Raw genomic sequence first — 22391 nt, forward strand, 5'->3', positions numbered from 1 at the left:
CACATGTGTGGGCTAAAAAAATATTTGGTGCTGACATCTACTAATCTGTCGCAATCAAAGCTCCATTTCAATTCTGGAAGTGTGGTCGTGTGGAATTAGTGCAATACCTTTTTTTCTTCTGTTGCTTCTGTACATAACGAGTTATAACTCCATTTTGCAGATAGTACGAGTTTGCTGTGTTTCCTCTCCTAAGTATGGCTTGCTAATAATGGGCACCTGTTTGTGCTTGTGTGTTTTTCTCGTGTTGAATTTTTGTGTTGCGGCCACAAAACCGTGGTGACTGCCCTAGTTCCAGGCACCAGTCGTTTTTTAGTGTAGATCATTTAGTTGACGGGTTGTTACATTGCGTGTGTTAACGAAATTTGTAGCGGTCAGGTTTGCAGAATTTCAGGTGCGACACCAGAAAGGTGCTTTTTTATGTGGACTTGTAGACATTGATTTAGGATCAGCTTTTCTTACCTGTCTTGATTAACAGGCGACTGGAGTTTTTCATTGTGTAACTCAAATCGTTACATAGATACCTAGACACAATACAGGCAGCCCTGTGTTGTTGCAATACTTGTTTTGCTATTCCCCTGTACGCTTTGGCAACAGCAGTGTTTATTTTTAGCCTGAGTGGAAGGTGTTTGTTGACATGCGATTCTCCGCATATAATCAATAGATCCACAAAATGCTATCAAGGTAACTTTTTTTACTTGTTAGACGTAATGGACAGTACAACACTTAAATGCTAAAACTACCACAGCAGTCACAGACAATGAATACGTGTGCCTGTGTCTGTTTCTGTATGCGTTCAAGAATTTTATTTATCAGTGAAGCTGTTCAATCCATGCATTTATTCATACTGCGATTTCGCATGATGTGCAGTGCTGAAGGTTGTAGGGTCCACTCGCGAGCCAACTCAAATCCCGCGCCGCTCACAGCGGGTAGCCTCGAACCCTTCCTCCCGAGTGGTGGGGCGGGGGGAACCAGGCTACGCGAGGGAGCCTTCTTAAGAAGGCGCAACCGCCAAAGCTCTATTTTTTTCTGGACACCGGCTCTCCCGACACCTGCCCTGCCCGAGGACTACTTGACACCGCCGCCCCAACGACGCCCGACCCCCCTGCAATGTGAGATTAAACCTTTTTGTTACGAAGACCTGCCTCGAGTCACTGCCTGTGCGTCCCCGCGCAGAGGAGTCGCCCACAAGGTGTGACTTGGTTAGCATCAGTTTCAAAAGTTAATTTTGCTGGCTTCCATTTTATTGCGAAAGCAAGACTACGCTCATGAAGGGGCTTTAGAATAGCGGCGGCCGGTAGCCACGTTTGACCTTTGGAAGGACCTCTGACGTCATACCAGGCTGAGATATGGGCTACCAAGTTGAGTCGTCACGCAGCGGCGGCCGGTAGGAACGCGTGACATTTAGAATGACCTTTGACGTCATGCCATGCCTAGTGAAGTCATAGCGTGACATTGTAGCGCCCGGCGATGCTATGAAGTGCTGGCGTTCAGATCGGCGCTACCAGCCCGCGATATAGGAAAATAAAGATGGATAGCGCATGCTCGGAGCGCACGCACGGCACGGGCTGTTCGTAACTAGAAGCCTGCCACGCTGGTCGTCTTGCTCTGGTGCTCCGCTGCGACCCCGCAAATCCTCAACAGTGGTGACTCCGGCCTAAGACATGACCGACCCCAGCAACCTACCGCCCTCAGGCGACCTTCCGCCTGACGCTACCTTGCGCCCACGGGACGTCGCAGCTGTCCAGCTCCGCTTACCAACATTCTGGCCAAAGTGTCCGCAGATCTGGTTCGCCCAAGTGGAAGCCATCTTCCATCTGCACCACGTCACCTCGGAGGCATCTCGGTTTCGTCATTTAGTTTCCAACCTGCCTCCTGAGGTGGCTCAAGAGGCTGCGGACATCATCGCTGGACCCTTGGGCGATGCCCCGTACAAGCGACTAAAGCAAGGCCTTCTGCACCGCACCACGGCGTACAAGAGTGCGCGCCTTCAGCAGCTGCTCACCTACGAAGAGCTTGGAGACCGCCGCCCTCCCAGCTACTCAATAGCATGCGGCAGCTCCTGGGCGAAAGCAACACAGACTCGAACGGCGCACTGTTGAGGCACCTCATCCTGCAACGCTTCCCGCAGTCCACCCGCCTCGTCTTGGCTGCTGCGAGCAACTTGACCCTTGACAGCATCGCCCAGCTCGCTGGTCGAGTCCACGACGCGAGGGGGACGCTGAGGGCGCGCGAAGGGAGAAGACGGGCGCACATCGGCTCCGATTCTGATCGCTCCTTATTGCGGTCTGTAAACTCGGACCCCACAAACCTTGGCACCATCGTCTCCGCGAAGATCAGCGGCACAAGTGGGCCCCACTTCCATCAAGGTGGGCCCATTTTTGACGAAATTCTGAGATTTTGAAGCTTTCGCCCACCGCCGCGGCGCTAAGCCTAACGGCGGCGGGGCGTTCGCCGGCGTTCGCCAGCCCCGGCTGGGGATTCCCCGGCGATGGCGGCTCCAAATACGGTTACCGGCTATGATCCGCTGTCCATGCAAGTCGTACGCATGGAAACCGTTCAACTCGAGGACCTTCCAACATCGGAAGATGACTATTTGGCAGATATGGTCAAAATCTGGAGACGCAGGCAGAAGACGAACGCTCCCAAGCCAACTGGAGCCGCCGCCCAGCACCAGGCGGCAGTTCGGTCCCCGCACGCTTCGCAAGGAAGTGTCGCTGGCGCGGCCTTGAAGGGCGCAACTTGCAAACCCCAGTGGCGGCCGCAGCAGACGCCGCGCATTGGACGCGACGACCTCATCGTGGTGCTCAAGCCACGCGAGACGCTGGATCTGAAGGCCACCTTCGCTCCAGGTGAAGCCGGAGTTGCCGTGCGCAACATCATACGGGACTGTGGAGAGGTGCAACTCTCTGTATGGCCCGTGTGGGACCAAAATGTGCTGGTGTGTGGCGTGAACTCTGTGCCAGCCGCTGAGAAGCTCCTCGGCGATGTCACGCTGACGGTCGGCGACCGCCAGCTCCTGTTTCGCGGGCACGCCAAGGCTTCTGGCGAGGTCTGCAAGGGAGTGATCAACGTTCACCCCGGCGAAATGTCGGCCTCCCTCAAGCAGAAGCTGGAGTGGAGACACGGAGAAATACTTTCTGTGCGCAAGCTGGGCGGCACCGCCATCGCAGTGGTCACCTTTCAAGGGAAGAAGGTACCCCGCCAAATCTTCTGCAGCGACCAGGGCATTCCTGTGAGACTGTACAAGAAGACGATCCCCGCCTGTCATCGATGCGGCACGGTGGGGCACCGGGCTGACATCTGCCCGCGGCCGCAGGCGGGACGCTGCGGCCTCTGCGGCTCTCAGGTGGCCACCACACCCGAGGGCATACCACAACATGAGTGCACCCCCCGATGTCTGCTGTGCGCGGGTGCCCACTTCACCGGTGCTGCCGGCTGCGTCGGCAAGTACCGGAAACCGATCAAGCCGGGACCATCACGGAGTCAAAGCAAGTGGAAGTCGGCTCAGAAGCAAGCTCCGCCCACCAATGCCAAGGACAGCAAGTCCACTTCTGCGCCGGGCAAGTCCGGTCATGTCAAGACGGCTGTGAAGTCCGGTACCCAGGCGAGGTCGCCGAACTTCAGCGCTGGGGATTTCCCGCCTCTAGCGACCGCCCAAAACAAGGTGAGCGATTGGGCTAGGGCTGCCTCCGGGCCTTTTTCTCCCTCCCTCTCTCCTACGGAAGCCGCCCTACAGAGGCAAAATGTTGAACTCAGGCGCCAAACAGAATTCCTAGTGCGGAAAATTCAGGAGCTGGAGGCTAAGTTAGAGGGACGTAAAGAACCTCAAGCTGGTCCTTCCGAGCCTATAGAACTAGCCGAGCCGGAGGACCGAGATGAGAGTGCCTCGGTCGCATCTGGGCTGACAAGCGTGTCGCAACAGTCGGCCAGCACAGTGGTTGGTAGGCTGCCAATGGTGGAGAGCCGCCTGTACAACATGGAGAGCGAAATTGATGCTCTGCCAGGTAAAATCATGGAAGCGGTCCGGGGCTCCATTCAGCAACTTCTTCAGGCCGAATTGGCAAAAATCATGCCTGCTATAGTGGCACAGGTTGCTGAGACAGCTCTCTCTGTCGTTCAGGACCAAATTGGAGCTCAACTCAGTCAAAGCCGCTCCCGCTCGCGGTCTCCGCGACCAGACCTCCGCAGGCGGAAGGTGGTCCTTCGCCAGGCCACAGGCTCACTAGAAAACATTCCGGCCGCTCTCTCTCCGGACGTGCTGGTGCCTCTGCCTGAGGCCCCATCACCTTCGGGGGTGGGACCTGGCCCCCAAAATTAAATAATCACGTTCACGATGGCTAGCCGACCCCAGCGGAAAGCCAACAACAATTCGCAGCAATTCGAGATCATACAATGGAACTGCAGGGGTCTACGGAGCTGGAAAAAACGGTCACACCTCCAGCTCTACCTGCAGTCTCTCGGTACCGCACCGGCGCTCCTAGCTCTTCAGGAACCCGGCGCAGATGCTAAATTCACAGGGTATAGCTCGTTTCAAGGCGGTCCTACAACGTGCATCCTGGTGAACAAAGCGTACACCGCAGTCCCAGTAGACCTCGAACTGGAGACTGAACAGGAATACAGTATGGTCAAGGTCCTGCCGCTCAAGCGCCGCGACCCATCAATACATGCCCTTAAAGGTGCACTGAAGAGGATTCTGAACTTGTCTTTTTGCCGCGGGAACTCGATCTACACGTTCCTAGCATTCTTAGAAACTGCAACTTATTGCCCTGTATTGCCGATTTCCTTAATTAAATCGAATTAACGTCCGGCTCCCGCCCTTTTTTTTGAATTCTGCCTCGTACGATGGGCGGAGTCGACCAACGCGTGAAGTTACTTTCAGCCAGCTCCATGGAGGCTTTGCTTTCGCTTTATTTTGTTTTTTAGGTTTCCATGAATAAATTGTTTCATTCGGAGATAATATAGCCGCAAAAGAAGCCTGCAGAAATAAAAATACGCGCGGACTATTTGTTACTACGGACTACTACGTATTACTCCGCCGGTGGCAGAGCGGCAAGCCGCCACGGGACTGGGTGAAAGGCACTCCACGCGTTGGTCGACTCCGCCCATCGTACGAGGCAGTATTCAAAAAAAAGGGCGGGAGCCGGACGTTAATTCGATTTAATTTGGGAAATCGGCCACACAGGGCAATAAGTGGCAGCTTCTAAGAATGCTAGGAACGTGTAGATCGAGTTCCCGCGGCAAAAAGACAAGTTCAGATTCCTCTTCAGTGCACCTTTAACATTTACTGCCCCCCGCATAAGCCGCGCGTGACCTTCAACGAAATCTTCTACCGCGCGCTCAAATCGGCTGACAAGGAACCTCTAGTGATCGTTGGGGACTTCAATGCTCCAAGCCTACATTGGGGCTACCACTTTGAGAAGGTCAGAGGACGCAAGCTGGCGGAGCTCATCTCCACACTTCGTCTTACACTCCTCACGGATCCGTGTTGTCCCACACGTGTGGACAACTCGGTTACGCGAGACACATGCCCTGACCTGACTCTCGTTACGAACACCAGAGACGCTACCTGGGAGAACCTGGGAGAGACTCTTGGTAGCGATCACTGCCTTCTCCGGGTCACTCTTCTGGCGAAGGCGGCTCGCAAAAAGTGGGGCCACACTAAATTGACCGATTGGCATAAGTTTCGAACAAAAGAGATACCTCCCGTGCTCTTTTCCGGCGGATATGCGGAGTGGGCACAGCAATTAGACACAATACAAAGACAACACGTCACGACACTTCAGACCACTGAAGAGATCCCTGCAGTGGACAATCACCTCCTGCACTTGTGGGAGGCTCGCCGGAGTCTTACCAAACGGTGGAAGAAGCAAAAGCTGAATCGCAAACTTAAGGCTCGCATTGTCGACCTCACGGAGCAGGCTGCGGCGTATGCTGCCCAGCTCACCGATTCAAACTGGATAGAGAAGTGTAATTCGGCAGCGCGTCAGATGAGCTCGAGAGGAACATGGCGCTTCTTTCGCAGTCTCATCGACCCCACTCAAACGAGAGGGGAGACGCAAAGACAGCTCCGGCGGGCTTTGCACGGGTACCACGGTACGACGGCTCAACTCGCGGACACCCTGTGCGACAGATATCTCTGCCGCATAGAGGACCCAGTTGGGCCCGAGTACGAGTACGCGGGAAAGCCAAATCCCGACATTGATGCCCCTTTTGAGTTACACGACCTTAAGGCGGCTTTAGCTAAAATGCGGCGAGGTACGGCTCCGGGTCGGGATCGCATAACAGTCAATCTGTTGGCCAACCTCCCAGATTCGGCCTACCTCCACCTGCTAGGGTACATTAACCAGATTTGGGACGGGCGTCCACTCCCTCCCGAATGGAAGACCTCCTTGGTCACTTTCATCCCTAAGCCAGGCAAGCCAGTGAATACCGACAACCTGAGGCCCATCTCACTAACCTCTTGTGTGGGCAAGCTTATGGAGACGATGGTTAGGGATCGCCTCTCTCCACACATAGAGACCAAGGGCCTCTTTGCAGACACTATGTTCGGGTTCCGACCGCATATGTCTGCGCAGGACGTCCTCCTCCAGTTACACCGCTACATAATACGACCCACTGCCATGCGCCACAACGACAAGGCCATCCTTGCCCTTGATCTTAAGGGGGCCTTTGACAACGTTCGTCATAGCAGCATCTTGGCTAACTTGAGTACCACTGATTGTGGGCGCAAGGCATTCACATATGTAAGAGACTTTCTCTCGAAGCGTCAGGCCTTCCTCAAGATTGAGGATGACGAATACGGACCATACACGATGGGTACACGGGGTACACCCCAAGGGGCGGTCTTGTCGCCACTTCTCTTCAACATTGCCATGATGCAGCTTCCCCACCAATTGGCCCGGGTGGAAGGCATTCATCACGCACTATACGCGGACGACATAACAATTTGGACCACCGAAGGGAGCCTTGGGGACATGGAGGACCGCCTTCAGCGGGCCGCCACCATAACCGATAGCTACGCTATCGGCTGTGGTCTCCAATGTGCTCCCGCAAAATCGGAACTTCTGCACATCAGATCCGATCCTAAGGACAACACGAGTTTGCAAATCTCTCTGACGGGAGGCCCCATCAAAGAGGTCGGGGAGCTCCGCATACTAGGTCTGTTCATCCATAACAGGCTCAGCCCGGAATCCACTATTGCCAAACTCAAGCGCGTAGGCGAACAGGTCGGACGCATGATCCATCGCGTTTCTAACAAGCGCGGCGGGTTGCGAGGCAGGGACGCGCTTCGGCTCGCCCATGCCTTCGTGACCAGCAGGATCCTCTACTCCGCTCCCTACCTTCGCACTACGAAACAACAAGAAATAAGAATCGACACCATCGTTAGAAAGGCTACAAAGCGAGCACTGGGCCTCCCTGTGGCCACCTCCAATGCTAAGTTGTCGGCGTTGGGAGTGATCAACTCCTACCAGGAGTTACGAGAGGCCCACCTCGTGAACCAATATACGCGACTCTCGCAGACGGCATCCGGGCGCCGCCTGCTAGACCGCTTGCACATCCAACACGAGTGCACTCCAGAGGAGACGTGTCGGATTCCGGAGCTATGGCGTCACAAGCTCTGGGTACCTCCACTCCCGCGCAACATGGACGCACATACACACGAAGGCAGACGAGAGGCGCGCGCTCGGGCCCTCGAACACCAACACGGATCCAAACAGGGTGTATACTACGTTGACGTGGCAGGGCCGTCGCCCAATGGATTTTACACGGCCGCAGTAGTTCACCAGGATCAATGCGTTAACGGGCTCTCCTTTCGAGCTCGAAATTCAGCACAGGCTGAGGAAGTAGCCATTGCGCTTGCCGCCTCGGACTTGAATTCGAAGGTAATCGTGACAGATTCGCGTCGAGCCTGTCAACACTACCTGGCTGGCGAGATTTCACCTTTAGCCTGGAGTATATTAAAGCGCGCAGTGAGGGAATCGGACCCTTCGCCCAAACGCATAGTTTGGACTCCAGGCCATCAGGGCGTTAGAGGTAATGAGGCTGCGGACGCGGCTGCCCGAGCGCTTACCTACCGGGCACCTCACCCAGGCTCTTCCGGCTCGGAGATTGTGCAACCGCTTCTGCGGTTCAGAGAAATTCTGGACGACTATTGCGAACGCCATCGTCTTTTCCCGGTCCCTGCTAAGGGCCTGAGTAAAGCTGATGAGCGAACTCTGAGGCGCTTGCAGACCAACACTCTGTTGTGTCCTGCAATAGTGAAACATTTCGACCCCAAAATTGATGGGCGCTGCCCTCACTGTGGGGAAGTTTCCGATACCTTCCACATGGTTTGGGCGTGTCAAAAGAATCCTTCCCTTCCCCCCAATCCTTCCCCTTCCCGAGAGGCATGGGAGGCAGCCCTGCTCAACTGCTCGGGGCTGGAGTCTCAAAGGGCTCTAGTCCAACGGGCGCGAGTAGCGGCCTCGTCCAGCGGGGTCCCGGACTAAGGACTCCACCTATGTAAAGGGCCATTTTTGGTCTGCAAACTCTCCTGTTGTTTATTAAAAAGTTTTCACCACCACCACGACGCGACTTCTCCTTCCGTCGCCGCCCTCTCTTCTTCACCGGATACCTCCGTCATTTCACGGTTAGAGGCCCGGATCGATCAGCTGGCCGCTTCTATCGATGCCCTTCGGACGTTGTCTCATGCCTCGCACGGTTTATCCTCAACATCTCGCCGCCGGTCGTCTTCGCCGAGTGGTCCGCATCGTCCAGTCCTCGCAGTCCGCGTCTCTGCTAGTGTCACCGAACTTTCCAGAGCCACACTCGCCACTGCACTCCACCATGCAACTGGTCGGGAAACACGCCGCGAGATCACTGACGGCGCCGTGAGACCTCACTCTTGAGCCTGGCCGCCTTTTCGTCGTCATGGATCGCATTTCTGACCTGCGTTTCCTCGTCGACACTGGTGCCGAGTCAGCGTACTGCCGTCCTTCAAGGCAGACCGTGCTTCCAAGTCACATGGACCTATTCTCCGTGCGGCCAACTCAACCTCCATCGCAACGTATGGTCGCCGATCCCTCACTCTGGACATTGGCCTGCGGCGCACGTTTCGATGGGTCTTCATCGTCGCCGATGTACATCAACCCATCCTCGGGTCCGACTTCCTGACGCATTTTGATCTGTATGTCAGCATGCGTCACCATCGTCTCCTCGACAGCAAGACGCGCCTTTCCATCACTGGCGTTATATCGGCTGTCGCTTCCACTGGCATCCGAACTGTGCTTCCGTCAAGCCCGTACGCCCAAGTCCTCGCAGACTTTCCTGAGGCCACGAGGCCGTGTAATCTCCATCAGCCACCCAAGCACGGTATAACCCACCACATTGTCACGCGTGGTCCACCTGTTGCAGCTCGATCGCGCCGCGTCTTCAGGGAGCGTCTGGCTATTGCAAAACGGGAATTCGACCACATGCTCTAGTTGGGTATTATTCGCCGTTCATCCAGCACTTGGGACACCACTCCATCTGGAGCCCAAGAAAGACCCGGGTGACTGGCGTCCGTGCGGCGACTACCTGGCTCTCAACGCTCACACGGTCCACGACAGCTATCTCCTTCCACACATCCAAGACTTAACTGGACATCTGGACGGCTGCAAGATCTTTAGTAAAGTGGACCTTCTCAGAGCGTACCACCAAATCCCTGTTGAGCCGGCCGATATTCCGAAGACGGCCCTCACTACACCCTGCGGACTGTTTGAGTACGTGCGCATGCCTTTTGGGCTACGCAACGCAGCTCAAACTTTCCAAAGATTCATTGCTGAAGGAACGCGTGGACTCCCGGTGGTATTTGCATACATCGACGACATCCTCTTCGCGAGTCGTACTCCACAGGACCACGAGAGTGTTCTCCAGGAACTCTTTCAACGCCTCCAAGAGTCTGGCTTGGTTGTCAATGCCCAGAAATCTGTTTTCGCCTCTTCTGAGCTCGAATTCTTGGGCCACCACATCTCGGCGCTGGGAATTCGTCCATTGCCTTCTCACGTCCCTACGCAAGCTCCGTGAGTTCCTGGGCCTAGTGAATTTATCACGGCGCTTTGTCTCACACTGAGCCGAGCTTCTTCACCCCCTGACTGACCTTCTCCGCACCACCAAGTCCTCATCCTCCGCGATTTCCTGGTCTCCCGAAGCTCAAGCCGATTTCAAGGCTGCAAAACAAGCCCTCACCGATACAATAGTCCTCATCCACCCTAGGACTTCCACGCCCATTCGCATCATGGTGGGGCTTCCAGCGTGGCCATTGGTGCGATTCTCCAGCAGAAGATTGACTCCGAGTGGCACCCACTGGGTTTCTTCTCTCGGAAGATCCAGCCTGCTGAGACTCGCTACAGCGTATTTGGCCGTGAGCTGCCTCCCACCTACTCCACCATCCAGAACTATCACCACTTCTTGGAGGGGCAGCCTTTTTACGTTCTCACGGACCATAAGCCTCTCGTGTATGTGTTCCGTACGAACTCTTGGAAGTACGTCGCCGTGAACTTCGTCTGCTGGCCTACATATCGGAGTTCACAACCGATATTCGACATATCGAAGGCACTGACAACAAGGAAGCTGATGCACTTTCACGCATTACCACCATCGGCGTGTCTTACCCTGCTGTGTACTGGCCGTCCCTGGCCCGGACGCAGCTTCACGACCCTGAGCTGCCCGCCCTGCGTGACCACCCCCGAGCCCTCCATCTGCAGCTAGGGCCTCATCCCTTCGTGCCCGGATCGCTCTGGTTCGACATGTCATCGGCTCTACCGCGACCGTTCATCCCGGAGGCCTTTCGTCGTGCCATTTTCTATACCCTTCACGACATATTCCATCCTAGCATTCGCACGACGGAGCGCCTCGTTACACAGCGGTACGTGTGGCCGAACATTAACACCGACGTTCGCCAGTGAGCCCGCTCGTGCTTCGCTTGCCAGTCCGCCAAAGTGACACCCCATACCAAGACTCCCCCTCAGTCTTTCCTGCCGCCTGGATCACGCTTTGTCCATATTCATCTTGACCTTGTTGGTCCGCTTCCCCCCTCTCAGGGCTACAAGTATATTCTGACGATGGTCGGCCGCTTCACCCGATGGCCCGAAGCCGCGCCAATTCCGGACATTACTGCGGAAACAGTTGCCAGAGCCTTCGTTTCGACGTGGGTTTCCCGCTTCGGCTGCCCCGGCATTGTTACCACGGATCGCGGCCGCCAGTTCGAATGCGCTCTTTTTACTTCGATCACCCGGCCACTCGGCACTAAACACTGCCGCACCACATTATACCATCCCTGTGCCAACGGCACGGTGAGCGGCTCCATCGCCAGCTCAAGGCTGCCCTCACTGCGCGCCTGGATCGCGAGCACTGGGTAGACCACCTCCATATGGTGCTCCTAGGCCTACGCCTAGGCCTCCTAGGCCTAGGCGTCCTCAACAAGACGACAAAGTCGGCGACAATCTTGCTCGATGGTCGTAAAGAGGTCGTCTCTCTCGATCGACTCAAACCCGCATACCTCGGGTTTGCGATGTTGCGATGTTGCGCGCCCACCTGCAGACCTGCTTGCCGCCGTGGCTACTCCATCTCTGCCCCGTCGGCGCGTATATTTCGCCGTTCCGTCCAACGTTTTTAGATCCCTTTCAGTTTGCAAGCTCCCCAGCGCCGCGCCCGAGAAAGCGGCCCCCGTCCGCTTCCACTCACCACGCGGCGCTGCTGTCGCTGTCGGCCCGGAGGCGCCGGAGCGCTCGCGCTTGGCAGTTGCTGTGACAGCCTGTTCTCATCCGCGATAACATTGGGAGCGAACACGTCGAACTCAAATTTGCTGTACTTTTGGAGCTGTCACGTTCAAAACTTCAGCCTCATGGTTAAAGAAATGTTTCACCTGGCTAGTAAGGGTGAGATAAAGAGCAGGCTGATGCCAGTTCGCAAAAAACCAATCGTTTGCATTGCGCTTTATCGCATCACGTTTGCGACGTTTAGCGCTGATGATATGCGTATGTTGGAGTAGAGCTATCAATATTTCTTCGGGAGAATGCACGAAACATTAATGAAAGGATAAAACTAGCGATGTTCCGCTTCTAGATCAGTCACGAAATTCCGCGCTATATTATCAACGAAGCACCGCACATGCGAGCAGCATTTTGCATGTTCTTTAGAATTCCAATTTCAGATAACACAAGTATAAATGCAGACACACTTAGCTGGATGCAGGGAGGGAATAACTATAGAAGAGCTTTTTATTTGCAATGATAGCACAGACAGGAGCAGCGTACTGCACTTTCATTTTTAGAATGTTAATTTCATTGAACACAGACAAGCATTAAATGCAGACACACTAAGTCGGAAGCACGGAGGGAATGGCTACTTGAAGGCGAGCTTTTTTATTTGCAATGACAATATTTCTCTGTTCTCTAGCCGACGGTTCACGTCTCTCGCCTAGAAGTGGATGCGTGTCACTATGACAAAATGCAGCACTTGGCATGTAAAAGTGGCCATATGCTCTGCACATCCAAGCCGAACAAGGTTTTGCAATTCAAGCTCGTCTAGCAGCTCCCAAGAAACGTCCCTTTCAAAAACGGGACCTTCCTTCAAATAAATCGGGATTGCTTTGTTTACAATGTTGGTAAACTCTAGCATCTTTTCAATGGGATGCTTTAAGCACCCTTGCTTGAAGCTTTTGTATACTGTAAGATAAGCGTCACTGCCAACAACTGGCACAGGACAGCTGACATCTTCCATGCTGATATCTGCTGGCTGCTCCAAATCAGGCGGCGGTGACCATGGCGTAGACGCGAAGGGCCACGCTGGTCGGGCAAACAGCGTGGCGAGCGCCACCGCACGGAAGGAAACGGAAAGGCGACAATCCGCGCACCGCAGCTTTCAAACTGAAAGGGATCTAAAAACGTTGGTTCCGTCTAGGCGGGGGGCCCTCTAGCGCCCGGCGACGCTATAAAGCGCTGGCGCTGAGAAAGGGGTTACCAGCCCGCGATAGAGGAATATAAAGATGGACAGCCCGTGCTCGGAGCGGACGCACGGCACGGGCTGTTCGGAGCTAGAAGCCTGCCACGCTGGTCATCTTGCTCTGGAGCTCCGCTGCGACCCCGCAAATCATCAACAACGTCACACCAGGGTGAGAGATGGGCTACCAAGTCGAGTTGTCGCGCAGCGGCGGCCGGTAGCCACGCGTAACCTGTAGTTCAACAGGAAAACGGCGCAAAAGACCTGGACAAAAGAGACAAACACGACAGGACCATCGCTAACTTGCAACTGAATTTTATTTCGCACCAAACCATGTTGGCCAACACGCCCTAACATCCCTGTAATCACGCACAGGCAGTAGAAAAGATCACTGTAAGATATCTAACACATGAAGCGCGATAGCAACCACGTAACATACTATCATGGTTAAAAAAACCAAACAAATGTATAGCAAACAACACTAAAACGTTCATGGCCAAGCAACTCTTAAACACCAAAAACGATACACACTCATGAGTGATACGAGATGACCAACAAGAAACGTGGAAAAAAGGTGAAGAATGAAGCGTTAAGACCAAAGCAGTGTCAAAAGTACAAAAAGGTTGAAATGGATGTAGAGTGCAAACCTTATAATTGGAAACGAACAACCAGCAGCCACATGAATGATAACCGATGACCAACCAGAAACATGAAAAAAGATGGACACGAAGCTGAGACCAAAGTTAGCGTCAAAGGTATAAAAACGAGAAAAAATTGGAACCGAACAACCAGCAGCCATATGAATGATAACCGATGACCAACAAGAAACATGAAAAAGGATGAACGCGGAGCTCAGACCAAGGTCAGCGTCAAATGTGTAAAAAAACGAGAACAAAAACCGCGCAAACAACCGGACATCGTCAAAAAATCGTCAAAAATTGCAACCAACGCCAAAGGAAAGAGCGTGCACAACAAAACAAAACGAAGAGCCTACAAAAAACATTCTAGAAAAGTGTACTCCTCGTTGCTAAGCGTAATGGATGGCTTGCTGACGCATCTGCTCCCTTCTTTCCTGATGTAAAAGGCTTCGACCACCTCTCTCTCAAATCTGTCCTTCCCACTCCTTAAAAAAAATGGCTGAGGCTTAACTTGGTTAAGCCTGGAGAATGCGAAGCATCATCGTGTCGCGTAATTTGGAGGCGCACAACCACAGCGACGGCGCGAGGTGGGCCCCCGTTTCTCACTGTCGTGACGTCATCAAGTCACGTGGTGTGACGTCATGTATCACGTGATTTGGAGGCGCACAACCACAGCGACGGCGCGAGGTGGGCCCCCGTTTCTCTACTGTCGTGACGTCATCGTGCCACGTGGTGTGACGTCATGTATCACGTGATTTGGAGGCGCACAACCACAGCGACGGCGCGAGGTGGGCCCCCGTTTCTCCACTGCCGTGACGTCATCGTGTCACATGGTGTGACGTCATGTATCACGTGATTTGGAGGCGCACAACCACAGCGACGGCGCGAGATGGGCCCCCGTTTCTCTACTGTCGTGACGTCATCGTGTCACGTGGTGTGACGTCATGTATCACGTGATTTGGAGGCGCATAACCACGGTGAAGGGCTGAAGTGGTAGCTAAAGTAGTATGCTTCGCATAATAGTTTTCTCGAACTCCGGACGGCAACCCCTGCAGGCTTTGCAATGATCCACTAGGAAGCTTGCTTCGTTATTCCGCAGATTCCGGCAGTGCTCGCTGGCGCGCTCATTAAAACATCGACCAGTTTGGCCAATGTAGCTGAGCCCGCAACTTAACGGAATGTGGTAAAAAAAACCGCGTCCTGCACCGTGTGAACTTTTTTTGATGTTTCACAGTACAAGCCGGTTGTTTTTTCCCGTTACTCATTGCGCAAAGCTTAGAAAGTTTGCAGGGGGCTGAGAATGCGAGCTGAACATTATGTCTGCCTGCTATTTTTTTAAGGTTGTGTGAAACCTTGTGGATATACGGTATTACTGCCACACAGTTGCGTGAAACTGGATCTCTGCTTTTAGGACCTTGCTTCAGCTTCTGCAGTATGGCTTCACACACGGAAGTAACCATACAAGAGCGGTATTCTGCTTCTTTTAACCGCTGAACTTGAGCACTGAAACTGGACGAGACCATAAGGGGGCATGATTTGTTCAAAGACGCTTGCAAGGAGTTCGAAACAATTGCCCGCTTCACAAGCTTCGAATGAGCACTGTCAAAGGGGAGCAAACCTTTCTTTGAACACGGATTATGCATCCAACACAAGCCGTCTTTGCAAAACCTCGCCACAAAAGGAATGGAGGAAGATGGAAGTGAACGAATACATCGTATTCACTAGACGCGCCTTTGTTCATTCCAAACCACCGAACTGGCATGGCGGCGTTGTTACCGTGCTCGTCTCGCACTCCGGAGACCCTGATTCCATTCCCCAACTCGACCAATTTCTTACTAAGTTTTATTTATGCGGTTTTACTAGAAATGTTATTTGCGCTAATTGTTTACTATTATTACTCAATTACCCATTGATTATCATGCAATTATCATAGAATGCCTTAAATCGTGTTCCGATATCATTCGAATGCAATCGGTTAAGTAATGATTGGCATTTGCCCACATAAGGCACGTAACCGAAACGCGGACACTTCTGCTGACACGCCTGCTAACGACAGTATGAGACATTGAAGGCTTTCGCCTGAATACTGGCGAATACGACATCGATTTATACTTAAGCGCTAGCACTTTCTCCGCTAGCCCCCAACCCCTTTCCACCGTCTATAACCTGCTAGAACTCGAACCGTGGGAAGCCCTCATGCGTCGAAAGCCCAAAGTGTGTCAACATAAACGCCACCTAAAAAAATCTGTGCCTCCCCCGTAACCGAGAGTAGGGTAAGCATGAAATGCAGAACGATGCAGAAGCGTACGCGGACATGACGAGACGCAGGCCTGACAAGAATGTGTATGCAGCGCGTTCGAAACTGTCTAAAGTGCGTAGAGGCGAAAGCGTTGTCCGCAACACTTTGCCTATGTGACACTGGTGACCTCACCACTGGATTACGTCACACATAATTGATGACGAAGTAATGAAAAATTACTAACTCGTGACTAATTTCTGATTAATGACAAAATACTAATTAACTGCTAATTAATTACGCTTAAGCTTCGCCTTTAGGAGTGGAACGCCACAGCGTGTTGTAGCGCTGCCAGGCAGTCCACGGAACGCCACCACCCGTTCGGCGCGATGCCCTTCGAACGCGACGCTTTTTGAGGAAAGGAAATGGCGCAGTAATTCTCTATCATCTCGGTGGACACCCGAAACGCACCGTAAAGGAAGGGAGGAACGCCACCACCCGTTCGGCGCGAAGCTACCGGCGCTTGTATGTCGGTCCTGTAGGAGGGCTTAGAGTGTCTCGTTAAATTTCGTGAAATCTCGTACGGTGCCCGGATGTTCTCGTTTCAGTGCCCGGATGAGTGGGATTCAGTGCCCGGATGTTGGCTCTCGGTCTCGGCGTGACGTCACCCCAGTGCCGACAACGGGAGCTAAAAGCATTTCATGCTTAAAAAAGGCCTTCCATATTTCACGATATCGACTCCGCGATTGCGCGCACAAAATAATGAAATAACACTAAATTCCAGAAAGCGCGAACTACAAATAAAAAATACAGGGGCACTTTGACTGTCTAAAGTGCGTAGATGCGAAAGCGTTTTCCGCACCACTTTGCCTATGTGACACTGGTGACGTCCGCACTGGATGACGTCACACATAATTGATGACAAAGTAATGACAGAATTCTAATGAATGACTAATTAATGATTAATCACTCAGCATTAATTTACTGCTAATTAATGGTGCTTAAGCTTCGCCTTTAGGAGCGGAACGCGACAGCATGTTGTAGCGCTGCCACGTAGTCCACGGAACGCCCCCATCCGTTCGGCGCGATGCCTTGCCCTTTGAACGCAGCGCTTTTTGAGGAAAGGAAATGGCGCTGTTATTCTCAGTCATCTCGGCGGACACCTTAACCGCACCGTACAGGAAGGGTGGAAGTGGCAGTGAAAGAAGAAAGAGGGGCCGTACTGAAGAAACTGAAAATTGTATTTGAGGAAAGGAAATTACTCAGTAACTGTCACATACCTCGGTGGACACCCGTCAAAACGCGGACACACGGACACAGACACGGCTGTCGACACGGATTGCTAACGACAGCATGAGCCATTAAAGGCTTTCGCCTAATTCGGAGGACGCTTATGCTTAGCCTTTATGGAACGCGAGTGTCTTTCAGAGCTGCCAGTGAGTCCAGGGGACGCCAACGCCCATTCGGCTCGACGCGTTGCCCGTTGGACAAACCGAACATTGTTTTCTTGAGGAACCGACTGGACGCAGTAACAGTATCATTTGTCCTGGTGGACACCCAGAACACGCATAATACGCAGCCCTCGATTACTGGACGCCGATTCCCCGGATTATAGGTCGCCGTTTCGAGTCGCTGCCGTGAGCTATGCTCTAACTTGTGAGTTTTTGCTGCACAAAACGGTGAATCATATGACACAATCCCGAACGTTCTGCGTTGGCGTGATACGTTTTCCGACGCGCGGTGCTCACAACAACTACGACGCTGACGGCTTTTCGACCGAACGAGATCTCGCGAAACAACAAATTGGCGGGGGCTTAGATTTGGTTAAGCCTGGTAGGTTGCGAAAGCAAAAGCGCAGCGCTTCCAACTGAAGGAACGCAGTGCGCCGCGTCTACAGGTCACGCGTGGCTACCGGGCGCCGCTGCGCAACGACTGAAAGCGTCTTGAAACGCACTGCGCCGCGTCTTCAGGTAACGCGTGGCTACCGGCCGCCGGTGCGCGACGACTCAAAGCTTCTTCGGTAATTGTTGTTATATTTTGTTTTTGATCTTGTTGCGACTGAGAGAAAGCATAATCTACAGCTGGTACCTTTCTACCGTGGGCCCTTTCTTTTGTGTTTATCTTTCAAACTGTCATGTTTCAACAACAAAAAAAATATCTGCGCTTGTTGTGTTACCTTCCTGCCCTTGTCTTTTTGTGCGCAGTACCCCTTTTATTAACCATGATTGACCGACTAGCCCAACAGCGTACGCCCTTAAGCTGGTACGACATCACAGCGGCAGTAGCGCCACAGGTGCGCAGCGCGGCAAACACACACCGTTACTGCAGCCAGGCTCTCTGAAGGAGCGTGTTGGTCGCCCATAATCAACAGCTGGTGTGACTTCACAGCGGCAGTAACACCACAGGTGCGCGGCGTGACGTAACCGTCAGCCGGGCTATCTGAAGGAGCGAGTTGGTCGCCCATTCACTCCGGTAAAGGTCAAACGTAACTGCGGCCGGGTCAAGCGAACGCTTGAAAGTGCGAGTAGTATTGCTTTCGCAATAAAATTACGGGCACGACCGGACGCACATAGCCTGAGACAAATGCGCAGTTTCACGCGGCAGCCGTTTCAACAGAACATCACGACGCAGAAAAATTGTGAGAAGCAATAACACCCCGGAACAACCAATACGTTTCTGCAGCATAAATGCCCGACAACCATAAGCGCCGCATCGTAATATTCCACCGCTATACCTTACATGCTGCACAACGAAAGCGCTTTCATAAGAAACACTGCCCCCATATCAATTAATAAAATTTCCGAAAATGTCCACACTGTAGGCTTCACTCTGTGTAATAACGCACGTTCTGAGAAAAAAAGCTGCAAGTGCATTCACTACGCAAGTACGGCCGTTCAATATCTGTAACAACGCAAGACCAAGAGACAGAAAAAGGACACCCAATCACAAAAACGTCCGTGTTTCTGTATGCGTACCATAGTTTTGACACAGAGAAAGGCAGTAAATGCAAAGAAACGCACTAAACATACCGCAACTCGATGTAACCGTGCCTTGATTATAGTACTTCATTTTAACGCTCACGACAGTCGTTAAACGCCGATTAAGCGGACACGCCGTCAAGTACTACACCAAATTAAACGTAACGCCTGAGGAATAGACCAGGTGCTAGCGATTTGTACGAACGGTAAACGCAGCTTTTAGTAGGCGACTCTGCAGTACTTCTACGTCAAAGCGATGCTAGCTTACCTTATCGCGCAAGGTGGTCAAGCAGGAGCTCCGTCAACTTCCATCCGCTCACACCTCGTCAACACGGCTCCGCGCAGACAGTCAATGGCAAAAGTTCTCACTCACACGGCACATTCACCAAATGTCACAACCCGAAGACACTATCGCATCACCTTTCACTGCAATGTTTCGCAAAGTCCACACTCAGGCACACAACTCTCAACGTAGTCACCAGCGCAGCCAATGCGATCCCTTCACTGTGAAAACACTCAGCGTTTCTCGAACGCTCGCGACGTTTTGTTTTTAAAGTCCACACTCATGCACACAACTCGCAACGTTGTCACCAGTGTACCGACGCGATCTCTTCATCGTGAAAAAATTCAGCGTTTATCGAACGCCCTACGACATTTCGCTTCGGAAGCGACACGATATTATCAGGTTATCAAAAAAAAAATGACCTCGCGATCACCACATATAGCGACCTACACGCACCTACACGCACTCGAACGCTCGCAGGCCCACATTGAGCAGACTACCTGCCGAAGAAACCCTTGGGCCGCTGAGGACATATCGCTGCTTTGTTCGGAGAATCTCGGGGCCCGTTGTTCGCGGAGCGAACGCTACGGCGAATTTCACAAGTTAGGCAAGCTACAACTGCGTTGCGAGCACACTATTCGGCGACGCTATTAGGCGCATTAAATGAGTTAGCGAACACCCAAGACAAACTTCTAAAGCGACGCACTGCGCCCACCCGGTTCCTGGCCTTTCGAGCCTCCGGCACAGCTAGGAGCGCTATACTTCGACGATGAATTCACGGATGTTGACGATGGAGGGACTACAATGTCAGTATCGCGTGAAATACTGCAACTACGCTGTCCGCATCACATTAACGCACATCCGATAACACTCAACACCGAATTAACAGATCTCGCCGCAGCCACTCTCAACAAATTACACTCGCATCGCCTGCACAACACGAACTTCCAACTCGTACCAATAGCTGTGCTCCGACCGACCTCCCAAGACGCAGCTCTAGCCGCTGACCGTGGTTAAGTCACGTGGCTCATTTCGGTGACGTAATACTTAGCAACGCGCCTAACAACGGCGCCGTGGCAAAACAGGAGTTCAGGGACTTTGGTACCTTGGAGAGCGCCGACGCGCCGTCAGGTCGCAGAAACAGGAAGAGGATGCCCTCGAGGTCATCTTCCGCAAAATCATGAAACGAGCGCTGGACCTCACGGTCCCTACCTCTACCAACCGCCTTATGGCACTGGGGATGGTGAGCACTTTTAGGGAGCATCGGGAGGCCCAGCGCAACAACCAATACACTCAAATCACGAAGACAGGGTCCGGTCGCCGCCGTTTAGCCCGACTTCACATACAGCACACTCAATTCACATAGAAGAGATGCCACCTTCCCGTACACTAGAGACGCGCCCTCCACGTGCGGTCTCTCCCCACCAAATGTCCAAAGACGATCATAATGGCAGGCGCCTGGCGCGGGCGGAAGCCTTGGACCGCCATTTTCGGAACAAAGCAGGAGTCTTCTACGTGGACGCGTCCGGCGCGGACCCCAGGGGATGGTACACGGCCGCGATCGTCCACGAGGGTAAAACAGTAGACGCCCTTACTTTCAAGGCCCAGTCAGCAATTCACGCAGAAGAGGTTGCCATCGCTTTGACAGCCTCTAACACCTCCTCCAAATACATAATCACCCACTCGCGAGGGGCTTGTCGAAACGTCACGCAAGGGTGGGTTACTCCCCTAGCTTATCGCATTTACCAAAATTATAGCCGAGACTCGGATCGCACGCACCGATGTCTCGTTTGGGCTCCAGGTCACCAAAGCATCCACGGAAATGAGGCATCCGACGCCGCCGCCCGCGCGCTTTCTCTCCGGCATTTCCCACGGGACCCGACGCCGACCAAGACTTCGATTTCAATTCGATTTACACTTTTCAGGAAATGTGCGATTATTACATATCCACGCACCAAACTCTTCCCACCCCGTGAAAAGGGCTGGGGAAGGTCAACGAGCGGGTACGCCTTCGCCTGCTCACCAACTCAATGTTGTGCCCGGTAACTCTACAGTATCTAAATCCTGAATTCCACGGACGGTGCTCACACTGTGGGGAGGTGTCTGACACCTACCACATTGTGTGGGCCTGCCAGCAGAACCCATCCCTACCCCCTATCCCAAAACCGCACCCGAGAGGACTGGGAGGCTACCCTGTCCGGTTGCTGCACCCTCGAGGCCCAAAGGGCCTTATAACAGCGCGCCCGGGCTGCGGCAAACGCCAATGGGGTGCCTGACTAGGCATTCCACCTAGTGGTTGTAAGGGCGTGACCCTCCAGGTCACGACCCCCAACACCTCTCCCTATGATTAAATAAGCCGCCGCGGTGGCCCAGTGGTTATGGTGCTCGGCTGCTGACCCAAAAGACGCGGGTTCGATCCCGGCCGCGGCGGCTAGAATTTCTTTGGAGGAGAAATTCTAGAGGCCCGTGTACTGTGCGATGTCAGTGCACGTTAAAGAACCCCAGGTGGTTGAAATTTCCGGAGCCCTTCACTACGGCGTCTCTCATAGCTTGAGTCGCTTTGGGACGTTAAACCGCATAAACCAAAACCAAACCAAAACCTATGATTAAATAAATGTTTTCACCACCACCGCCGTCAGGTGGTCACACAGCCTCACCCCGTTTTCGCACGCATGTAAGTTGCTTAGAGGATCATTACGCGACAGCGTCTACAGCTCATGATGAAAAACTGTAGCGCTCGAGACGAGGACACAACGAAGACGACAACATCCAAACTCGCCCAAACATCCACCCTGATCAAGTTCATTTCTAGTTCATAGCGCATGTGTTGTCGTCTTCGTTGTGTCCTCGTCTCGAGCGCTACAGTTTTTCATCATGAGCAACCAACTCGCCCAAACATCCACCCTGATCAAGTTCATGTCTACAGCTCGTTAGGTCGAAAAGCCGTCGGCGTCGTAGTAGTTGTGAGCACCGCGCGTCGGAAGCAATCGCACCGTGCCAACCATTTGCCGCAAAAAGTTCCGGATGGTGTCATATGATTCAGCTTTTCACGCAGCATAAACATACCAGTTAAGTTAGAACCCAGCTCGCGGCAGTGATTGGAACTGGCGACATGAAATAATTGAGGGGGCACTTTGAGGATCTAAAGTGCTCGAGGCAGAAGCCCTTCCACGCAACTTTGGCTGTTGCAGTTTATGCATCTGTGAATTAGAGCCACCAACGAGATGATGGCCTAGGCACACTTGAGGCGGCTATGGAGCGACATGGATTTTTTAGTCAAAGTTAGTCATGACTCA

At 53.1% G+C, this 22391-nt stretch overlaps 1 long non-coding RNA gene across 1 annotated transcript in view; it reads right to left on the minus strand.

Annotated features, from left to right (window-relative positions):
• LOC149345012 (uncharacterized) overlaps positions 1–21793 on the minus strand; it is a 100064-nt gene extending 78271 nt beyond the window's left edge. The window contains exon 1 of the long non-coding RNA XR_016283240.1: positions 19081–21793. This is a non-coding gene — a long non-coding RNA (uncharacterized LOC149345012). The remainder of the gene's footprint in view (positions 1–19080) is intronic.
• Between the last annotated feature and the right edge of the window lie 598 nt (positions 21794–22391).

Source organism: Amblyomma mixtum, chromosome 5, assembly GCF_055824585.1.
Source record: "Amblyomma mixtum isolate Tamu chromosome 5, ASM5582458v1, whole genome shotgun sequence".
Taxonomy (NCBI): domain Eukaryota; kingdom Metazoa; phylum Arthropoda; class Arachnida; order Ixodida; family Ixodidae; genus Amblyomma; species Amblyomma mixtum.